Below are 11360 nucleotides of genomic sequence, written 5' to 3'. Positions count from 1 at the left end.
CAGAACTCCCACCCACCCCTCTGAGCTATTAGCAAATTGTATCGTTTATTTAAAATGTAACATTATTGTTTAATAATGTATTTACAAATTAAACTTCTGTAGCAATAAGTAGCCTAATACATTATGTTGTAATACTACTTGATCAGGTAAAAAATAGCATGAGGAATAAAATTAAGTACAAGTAAATATGCAAGTAAATTAAATGGTTCCAGGTGATTAGACAATCCAGAAAAAAATGCAAGCACGGATGCTGACTTGCAAAATGCAATTACAACATTGCACATAAATTAAAAAATCTAAAATGAAACTAAAATCGTAATGAAAGTCGACTTGTTATCATTTAACAGCTTAAGAAGAATAACGATGCAACGTACAAGAAGACCGACACAAAAAATTTCAAATAATTTTGAAAAAAATTATGAAATTTAACAATAGCATAAAATAGATGTTTTAGCCGTAGCCACAGGCTGAGAAAATGGAGCAGGCACGTTCTGTATTTATTTCAAAAACTGAGTAAAATGTGAGTGGGCTAATAAATGTAATTTTTATAATAAGCATTTAATGTATTGCTATTATTGCTACAATATGCTTGTTTTGCTGCTTTTGGAAAACTCCTGTTAATATGCAAACTTCGGCATCTTAAAACTTTCAACAATTATGTAAAGCAGCTATTGCACTTGCCAGGGCAATATAGCATATTTGAAGCCCAACGTTAAGCGCTACGTAGCCTACTAAAAACCAGGCTTTATATTGAAGCGTGTGGCTAGATAGAAAAACAGTAATGAATAATAAATAATAATGTTTTATAATAACGTTCATTCATATTCATCATCAACAATCTAATCATTATTAAGATACACTAATATATATATGTTATATATATATATATATATATATATATATATATATATATATATATGCATATATATATATATATATATATATAAATAACAGGTCATTACGTAGCATTCATATAATTTATTTATAGCCTATTCAGATTATAGCATATTCTTTTATTCATAAATGTGCTATGCATTTCATACATTGGCATATGTATTGGGGTATATCTGCATTTTATATATAATATTTGTTCTTTAATTATTTAAAAAAATGTACATAATGACTAGTGATAACTCCGACAAATAAAATAATCTGCCCCTGTTTGTAATGTAGCTGGTTCTGTAATTGTTTAGCTGTGAATGACACATTTTAGATATTTGTTTTTAGTTTGGGGTTAACAATAAATTGCAAACACAACAAGTTCAATCTTTATCACAGAATGGTAATCAACATTTGATTTTCATAATCATTGATTGATACATGCAGACGCACTTAAAAGAAATAGCTAAAGGTTAGTTAATATCGTATAAATGATTTAAATGTGAAGGATGAAATGTTTTGATTTTTTGTATCGTGAGCAGTTTATGAAAATGTACTAAATGTATATAAACTAAAATCATTACAATTTAGGTGCGCAGCATGACTCATGTTCACGTCATAAATTCTCGAAACGCTGAATCCAGTTTGTCTGCAACGCACTGTTGAGATCGCAGCTAGATAATATAATCCAGGGGCATATCTGAAACATTATTGTGCTTTAAAAAAAAAATCGTTATATAAATAAACAGCACTGCATTAAAAAAAAGCATATACAAGTAAAATAAAGTAATACTTTCTCTGCATTTCTTCTCTAATCTTTCAATAAATAATCTAGGCAAAATAGTCAGCCAGGTGTTTCAGAAGTGTTTCTCATATCAGTTTCAGCAAGTTCAGACACTATTAACCGTGTGAAATGATGGAGGTGAACAGACAGACAGACATTTCTTTTGGTTATGTTACAGAACAAGTGAGAAAGACAGTTTGTCCCAGACAGCAACAGTTTTGTTTGACAATATGATGCTTATTACAGATGGACAGTAGCTTTGATGTTCAGGGCGCACTGATCTCCTCGTACGAGGACAGTGTCGGGTTTCTGATTTTCAGAGCAGTGTGTCCGCTGTCGAAATGATTATCATTTTCCCATGTATGAGAGAGTAAATATAACTCGCAGATGATTCGAGATAACAGCCGCCGTGTTCAAAGCGCTAGGGATTATGAAAATGAAATATACAGATATCCACTGGAAAAGCTTTGAGGTTTTTTCAGTTTGAGAACTTGATCAAAGGGAAGAAATGCGAACAACTGCGCGGAGCTGCTCCTGCTGGTGCAACAAGGGGATATACGACAGAATATCAAGATAAACAGACAGTATGAATCTGTGAGATGGATGGATGGATGGATGGATGGATATATATCCCAAATGTGAGAAAATGGTTAACTCTTTTCTTGAGTGGTTATTTTGAATAAGCATGGTCTTAATTTGTTACTTAATAAAAAAAAGCCTTCAGGAGGGTTATTGTGATATCATGTAAACATAGGGACAATAGTTATAGGAGAAACATTTGTAAACTTATTCATGTACATTTGAGAGAGCAAGATGTTTTTTTATTTTAATCAAGACAACCTTCTGCTATTATTTTTCCCCATACAAATTATGTTGCTCCAACAATATTCAATACAAATTTACACTACCAGTGATGTAGTCCAGGGATGTAGTCGCTTGTGCAGTCCCAATGTTTCCAAAGTCTCTAAATCTTACACTAATGTAGAGACCTTTTGAAACACTTGACTGAAATGTTTCTCATGATCATAAAAATCTTTTGATCTGAAGGTGTATGCTTAAATGTTTGAAATTAGTTTTGTAGACAAAAATATAATTGTGCCACCACAATTTATTTCATTATAAAACTAAAATTTAGTTAGATATTGAAATTGATGATTTGGACCAAATCATAAAGAAAAGCAGCCAATAAGTGCCCAACATAGATGGGAACTCCTTCAATACTGTTTAAAAAGCATCCCAGTGTGATTCCTCAAGAAGTTGGTTGAGAAAATGTCAAGTGTACATGTCTGCAAATTCTAGGCAAAGGGTGACTACTTTTAAGATGCTAAAATATAACACAGTTTTTTAAATTTATTTTAGATTTTGTTTAGTCACAACATAATTCCCATAGTTCCATTTATGTTATTCCATAGTTTTGATGACTTTACTATTATTCTGAAAAAATTTAATAAAAAATAAATATATATATATATATATATATATATATATATATATATATATATATATATATATATATATATATATATATATATATTCAATCTTGACACATAAAGGTAGGCCTATAACTTTGAAAACACCTGACATTAGACCTGAGAACACAATTTAACCTTCTGGTTATGATCTATTTTTATTAGTTGATGCCTGAATGTTTGATGGTGTGGTTACTGAGGTAGCTATAGCCCAAGTTGAAAAATGTTGCATAGTGAGGATTTCTTAATAGTTTTCATTTATCAATTAACATCATACAAAGTTCAGTAAACATTAAAAGCTAAATCAATGTTTGGTGGGACTAACTTTGCATTCAAAACAGCCCCTATTCTCCTAGGTACACCTGAAAGTTTTTCTTGGTTATTGGCAGATAGGATGCCCAAGCTTCTTGGAGAATTCACAAAATCTATCTATTGAGGCTGTCTCAATTGCTTTTGTTCTCTTACGAGAGTTTCTCTCGTATTGCGTAAGCTAGCTTACGCTACGGGAAAGATTAATCTTTTCTGAGAAAAAAAAATTATCCTTAATTTTGTATCATTTGTCAACGCAGTGCAGCAACTGCAGACCTTGAGCGGGCTAGCTAGTGAGCTCATTGGTTGCTCTGCGGCAACTGCTGCAGCCTATAGACGAACTTGTGTGAACTCGCGCCCAATGAGAGGCGCCCGCGCTCACTGTCCCAAAGCCCGCCAGAATGGGCGTGGCTAGGGTGCATATAAGCGCAGTTCGTAGGCTGGAACCCTGATTTTCATCTCTTCAGCGAAGCTCTTCGCATCTCTGAAACTGCAAGAAGCCGCGTCGCCGTTTGAGGGGCATCAAGCAAGCTTGGACAGCGCTCAAAGAAGCCGGTGCTCCCGTCTAAGGCCTGCAGAACTACTTCCGCCTGTGTTGGCTGCGCCTATTCCGCCGCCGGCTAAGCCGCATCTGCTCTGCATTCCATGGCCGTCTTGCAGATCCTCCAAGCGGACCTTCTTCGGGAATGGGATGAGAAAGGCAGGCACCCAGAGGCTGTTACAGATCTAAGGAGCGCGACGGACCTCGCCCTTCGCGCCACCAAAGCTGCATCTCAAGCCCTAGGGAAGTGCATGGCCTCGCTGACTGTAACCGAGAGACACCTGTGGCTAACGCTAGCCGACATGGGAGAAGCTGAGCGCTCCACGTTCCTCAACGCGCCGCTCTCTCCGTCTGGTCTCTTCGGTTCCGCGGTAAGTGGCATTGTTGACCGTTTTTCGGAAGTCCAGAAAGCCACCCAAGCCATGAATCTCTTCCTGCCTCGCCGCGCTAGCTCCTCTGCAGGCCGCCCACGTAACCAGCCTCCTGCACGAGCATCTTCACAGCGCCCAGCTCAACAAAGCCAGACTTCCCAGCGTCGACAGGGCGGCCACCCCAGATCGCGCTCAGACAGCCGCCGCAGACCGCCGCCCCCCCGCGGGCCTCGGCCTAAGATTGCGCTGAAACCTGAACAACCGAAGTCCTCCTAGCTTTGTTGAAAAAACGACGGTTCAGTCCCGCCATGGCCGGACCACCGTCAAAGCTTCGCCCCGTCAGTCCCCTTCTCTCAGGCTACTACAGTGGTGAATTCAGCAGCCAACAAGCCGGTGTTACTACCCGCTTGCCTGCACTCAAACGCCGTTTTCACGGCAACACAAAAAGATCTTGTAAAGAGCAAACATGTCTTATGTGTAGAAAATGTGCCCACAATCCAGTGTTCACCCCTACACACAAGCATTACACTTCCCGTGTTCCTATCAGAGCACACTCACATAAAGCGGGCACAGCCCGCTCGAGTGTTAGAGTCAATAAACGCGCCCACGAGCCCATGCGCGCGTCCCCTCTCTGCCCGCTCTGTCACACGGCCAGCAAACACCTCTCTATGTGTAAGTCCCGTGCCTGTGACTACGCTCGCGCATCACTTAACAGATGTGACTCTTTCCCCATTCATCTCAATCGGGAACTCACTCACAGAACAGCATGTCCCTGCTGTCTGCGAGCAGTCATGCATAAGCACAATAAGCGCGCTCACACATTCTGTTCAGCCCGCTGTGTACGGCAATCAGGGCGACTCGGCCATTCACCCTCTAGCGTTACGCTTCAAAGCGTGGGAAGCTATCCCAGGGATATGCAAATGGGTGTTAAGCACAATAAAACAGGGCTATTTGCTACAGTTCGATCGCCGCCCTCCCCGCTTCAGGGCGCGGCTCAAAACTACTGTGAACCCGGAAGCAGCCTGCATGCTTCGTTCAGAAATAGCAAACCTTCTGTGCAAAAGAGCCATAGAGAGAGTGCCGCCTTCACTGAGTGAGTCGGGGTTTTACAGCCGTTATTTTCTTGTCCCCAAGAAAGACGGCGGCCTCAGACCAATATTAGATCTCAGGGTTTTGAAAAAGGTGCTTGCAAAAAGGCCATTCAAAATGCTTACAATCAGGAAACTCCTCGCGCATGTGCGCCAGGGGGACTGGTTTATTTCTCTCGATCTGAAAGATGCCTATTTTCAGATTCAGATAAATCCCTGTCACAGGCCATTCTTGAGATTCGCCTTCGACGGTCAGGTTTATCAATACACCGTCCTTCCGTTCGGCCTGTCCTTAGCACCCCGTACTTTCACGAAGTGCATGGATGCGGCGCTCGCACCCCTGCGGAGTCAGGGCTTGCGAATTCTGAACTATTTGGACGATTGGCTGATTTTGGCACAGTCACATATGGAGCTTCTGTCTCACAGGACAGTTCTCCTCAGTCATCTGAACAGTCTGGGTCTTGCAGTCAATTGGACCAAGAGCTCACTACAGCCCAGTCAGGCAATTTCCTTCCTTGGAATAGAACTAGACTCTGTGGCAATGACGGCTCGCTTATCTCAGCAACTAGCCGCGTCTTTTCAGATGAACAGCCTCACGCCTCTGAAAAAATTTCAGAGAGTGTTAGGTTACATGGCCTCAGCCGCAGCAGTACTTCAGCTGGGTTTACTGTGCATGCGCCCGCTTCAGCATTGGCTAAACACCCGCGCGTCTCGCCGGGCGTGGGCCACAGGCCGCCAGCCGATCAGAGTGACTCAGACCTGTATATCAGCTCTGCAGCCTTGGACGGTGGCCGAATGGTATCAGCGGGGAGTGACGATGGGAGCTGTATCTCGCCGAAAAGTCATCTCGACAGACGCGTCCAACACGGGTTGAGGCGCGGTCTCGCGAGGGCTCGCCGGTTTTCGGCCTATAGTCAGTTCAGGAAAAGCTCCTTCACATAAATTGTCTGGAAATGATAGCGGTCGAGTACGCGCTCGTGCGCTTCCTCCCGGTCATTCAGGGTCACCACGTCCTGGTCCGTTCGGACAACAGATCTCTGGTATCCTATCTAAACCGTCAGGGCGGTGTCAGATCCAGGAACCTCTTCCATCTGACAAAACGCATACTAAGTTGGTCCCAGGGCCACCTGCGCTCGCTGAGGGCGACGCACGTGCCAGGCCACCTGAACGACGGCCCAGACAGACTGTCCAGAGGCAATGTTCCCCCAGGGGAATGGTCCCTGCACGCTCAAACAGTCCAGAAATTATGGCAAATATTCGGCAGAGCAGAGATAGACCTCTTCACGTCAGAAGAGAACTCTCACTGCCCAGTATTTTTCTCGAAAAGCGAGGACGCGCTGGCCCAGGACTGGCCCAACCGCCCGCTTTACGCCTTCCCTCCCGTCTCGCTATTGCCACAGGTAATGCAGAGGATCAGGAAACGCGTCACTCGGTGCTCCTCATAGCCCGCGCTGGGAGAATCAGACATGGTTCCCGGAGCTTACGCAGCTGTCACTGACAGCCCCGTGGCCCATCCCAGTGAGAGCAGATCTCCTCTCTCAAGCTAGCGGCACGATCTGGCATCCCCACCCAGAGCGCTGGGCGCTGCACGCGTGGGTGATCAACGACTACCCGTCGCTTTGCCAGAAGGAGTAATGAACACTATCATACACGCTAGAGCCCCTTCCACGAGAAGACTCTATGCGTCCAAATGGTCGGTGTTTTCAAAATGGTGCACCGACAGAGACCTGGACCCACGGACATGTGGGGTGTCGTCACTGCTCGTGTTTTTACAAGAGCTGTTGGATAAGGGCAGATCCCCATCCATGCTCAAAGTGTACGTGGCGGCCATCGCGGCGTTCGCCGAACCCCTGCACGGCCAGTCACGCTTCCTCAGGGGAGCTAGAAGGATGAACCCCCGCGCCCCCATCGGTTCCTATCTGGGAACTTTCTGTAGTTCTCGAAGCTATGAAAGCCCCCCCTTTCGAACCGCTTGAATCCGTGGATTTGAAATACCTTTCACTCAAAACCGTTTTTCTGACTGCCCTGTCATCAGTTAAACGTGTGGGAGACCTTCACGCGCTGTCTGTCAGCGCTGCGTGTATGGAGTTTGGACCAAGTGACTCCAAGGCCATTTTAAAGCCTAGACACGGCTATGTCCCCAAGGTGATCGGTACTCCTTTCAGAGCACAGATTATTTCCCTATCGGCTCTGCCAGCATCCGATAGCGAACGCGACACAAATCTCCTTTGCCCAGTCAGAGCACTGAGATTGTATACTGCGCGCTCCGCCTCTTTCAGACGCGCTGAGCAGATTTTCGTTTCGTTCGGAGGTCGCACCAAGGGTCTCGCCACCTCGAAACAGACACTGTCTAGATGGATAGTGGACGCTATTGCTGCCGTGTACGCGTCGAAAGACCTGCCATGCCCGTTAGGCATTAGGGCTCACTCCACCAGAGGCATGGCCTCCTCGTAGGCATGGTCCAGCGGGATTTCCATTCAGGACATATGTGTGGCAGCGGGCTGGGCTTCCGCCTCCACCTTTGTCAGATTTTACAATCTGGAAGTGCCCGCTCTGCAGGCAAAACTACTAGCGGTTTAATACGCTACAGCTCCCCTGGTGAGCTGCACTAATGGGACACATTCCACACAGACCGGCACCGCCGCTCTGTTTTTCCCTTCCCACTATGTGTTTATGTATCACACACTGACCCGCACTCTTGCCGGCCAAATATTATTTCCCCACTCACAAGGGCTCCCCCGGGTCCCCCCACCCCCCTGGGGCTCATGCAGTGGATGCTTGGCGCGCACGGCGTTGACAATGGGTTCCCGTAGCGTAAGCTAGCTTACGCAATACGAGAGAACCATCTCGTAAGAGAACGTCTCGGTTACCTACGTAACCTCGGTTCTCTCTAGATGAGGGAACGAGTATTGCGTAGCTGGCCGTGCTAGCGCCACGAGCGATTTTCGCTTCATTCAATGAAAACCAGGGTTCCAGCCTACGAACTGCGCTTATATGCACCCTAGCCATGCCCATTCTGGCGGGCTTTGGGACAGTGAGCGCGCGGGCGCCTCTCATTGGGCGCGAGTTCACGCAAGTTCGTCTATAGGCTGCAGCAGTTGCCGCAGAGCAACCAATGAGCTCGCTAGCTAGCCCGCTCAAGGTCTGCAGTTGCTGCACTGCGTTGACAAATGATACAAAATTAAGGATAATTTTTTGGCTTCAATATCTCAGAAAAGATGAATCTTTCCCGTAGCGTAAGCTAGCTTACGCAATACTCGTTCCCTCATCTAGAGAGAACCGAGGTTACGTAGGTAACCGAGACGTTTCTTCATGTAATCCCAGACTGACTCGATGTTCAGTGGTGAACTCTGTGGGGGCCATGTCATCTGTTGCAGGGCTCCATATTCTTCTATTCTAATATTTTCTTTTTGCAAAAGTAATATTTGGGAGTCTTAAAATGTATATTTTCTTTCGAAAACACTAAAGCTTATGATATAAATAACCATCTTAAGAAAAATGTTTTTGTGAAACACCTTTAGTGTTAAACTTTTGTACAGTACTGTGTAGGCCTGTGTATACAGTATATGGAGGCAGCCAGGTTTAGATTTTGTATCTTTTGGTATTTGATAGAGTCCATGATACCATGTATCCAAACAAGATGTCCACGACCTCTGGCAGAAAAACAGCCCCACAACATTACAAATCCAGCACCACATTTAACAGTGGGCATTGGGTACTTCTTCATCTCAGTGTGCCAAACCCATCTCTGGTATTTGCTGCCAAAAAGCTATTTTTTTGGTTTCCCCTGACCATAGAACCCAGTCGCATTTGAATTTCCTTTAGTGTCTGGCAAACTGAATACGCTTGTGTTTGTTGTTGGATGAGAGCAGAGGCTTTTTTTCTTGAAACCCTCCCAAACAATTTGTGGTGATGTCTGATTTATTTATTTATTATTATTTATTTTTACCTCAAGACCCAACTAATTTCTGCAATTCTCCAGCTGTGATCCTTGGAGATTCTTTGGCCACTTTAACCATCCTCCTCACTGTGCATGGAGACAATATGCACACTGCCGATTCTAAAGATCTCAAGTTTTAGACCTTGTTAATTATTCCCTGATGGTAGAAATGGGCATTTTCAATGCTTTGGCTATTTTCTTATAGCAACTTTCCATTTTGTGAAGCTCATCAACCTTTTGCCACACATCACAACTATATTCTTTAGTCTAACCCACTGTAATTGATGATTAAGAGAATTTGACCTGTGCGATACCTCATATTTATACCCTCTGTGAAACAGAAAGTCATAGCTGAACAATTTCATGTTCCTAGTCACCCAGATGCACAATAAATAAATAAATATGAATGGGAATATACTTCAGATATATTTACTTTCTAGGGTTGCCAATAATTGTGGCCAATGTGTTTAGGAGAAAAAATATTTATTTAACAATGAGATATTTCCCCTCTTTCAACTGTTTTATTTCAATTAAAAGTTAGATTTTTGTGATTTTTTAAGGGTGCCAATATTTTTGGCCACAACTGTATATCTATCTATCTATCTATCTATCTATCTATCTATCTATCTATCTATCTATCTATCTATCTATCTATTCACTCACACACTCACACACTCACACACACACACACACACACACACACACACACGTTGGGTTTCCATGTTTTATGGGGACTTTCCATAGACATAATAGACATAGGCATTTTCAAAAAACATAATTTAGTATGATTTATACGCTGTTTTCCTCATGGGGACCGACAAAAATGTCGGGTTTTACTATCCTTATGGGGACATTTGGTCCCCACAAAGTGATAAATACACACACACACACAGTATATAGCCTATATATGCTACAATGTAGACATATATTCTACATATAAACAAATACTATATAATACAAACACAAAGATACAAGCACTGTAAAAGAAGTCCTCACACACATTGCGCCTAAAATATATCCAGAGTCAGTAAACGGTCAAGAGGCGCATGAAGCCACCGGCTTTTGGTTGAAAGACGCCAAGCAGCTCAATCAATTAAACAGCGATTCCCAGAGGCTGAGCTCCTCAATAACGCGTTTCCCAGTACAACAGCCGCTTCATTAGAGAACCTGATCCTGCGCAGATTAATGGAGAGACACACGTCTCAGTGCGCAGGATGAACATGCATCTCCGCTTTTGGTTCGAAAAGCTTTGTGGTGGATGTACGGGTTCATACATAACGGAAGCCGCTGTTAGCAGCCCAAAGCATTTTCGGAAGGATAGATTATGACCTTAGCTGCGACTTTAAATGAGTCCGGTTGTCGTGTAGTTGTTGTAAGCGCGACCACAGGAGGCAAGTTAGGCAACTGATACAGTAGTGCAGGACCGCTAATTGTATCACAGCTATTGTGGTCTCCATTCAAGTTATGACCATACCGATACCGTTTCCGCCTAATCACCAGTTACTCCAATTATACTGTACAACTATGGTGGCTTAGTAGTAACAACTGTCATCCAAAATATTACATTAGCAGAAAGATTCTGAAAAAGTATCTAGTAGGACCAATATTTACTCCGTAGTAACAAATACATATTTTTGTTATAACTATTATCGCTATTTTAGCAGAAACTACGATCACACTTGTGACAAAAGTATTTGAAGATAACTGATTTAAAACACTTCACATCGCGCATTTGAATTCACCAAGCCGCAGACTATACCCGTTTATAAAGAGGGATAATATTTGCATTTATGATGCATGGCGCCCCCTACTGAATACTGAAATCTCTGTGTGAGAATTTTAGCAAAAATTATGTATTTAATATTGACAAAATAAGTGTTGAGTTAACAAGAACACACGACACAGCACGTATATGAGTATAAACCATTTCAAAAGAATTAAATGACACATTAATTGACAACAGCACGAGATCAGTAAAG

The sequence above is a fragment of the Xyrauchen texanus genome, chromosome 21 (assembly GCF_025860055.1).
Source record: "Xyrauchen texanus isolate HMW12.3.18 chromosome 21, RBS_HiC_50CHRs, whole genome shotgun sequence".
In the NCBI taxonomy this organism is placed as follows: domain Eukaryota; kingdom Metazoa; phylum Chordata; class Actinopteri; order Cypriniformes; family Catostomidae; genus Xyrauchen; species Xyrauchen texanus.
The sequence above is the reverse complement of the archived record's forward strand: the minus strand, read 5'-3'. Positions refer to the sequence as shown.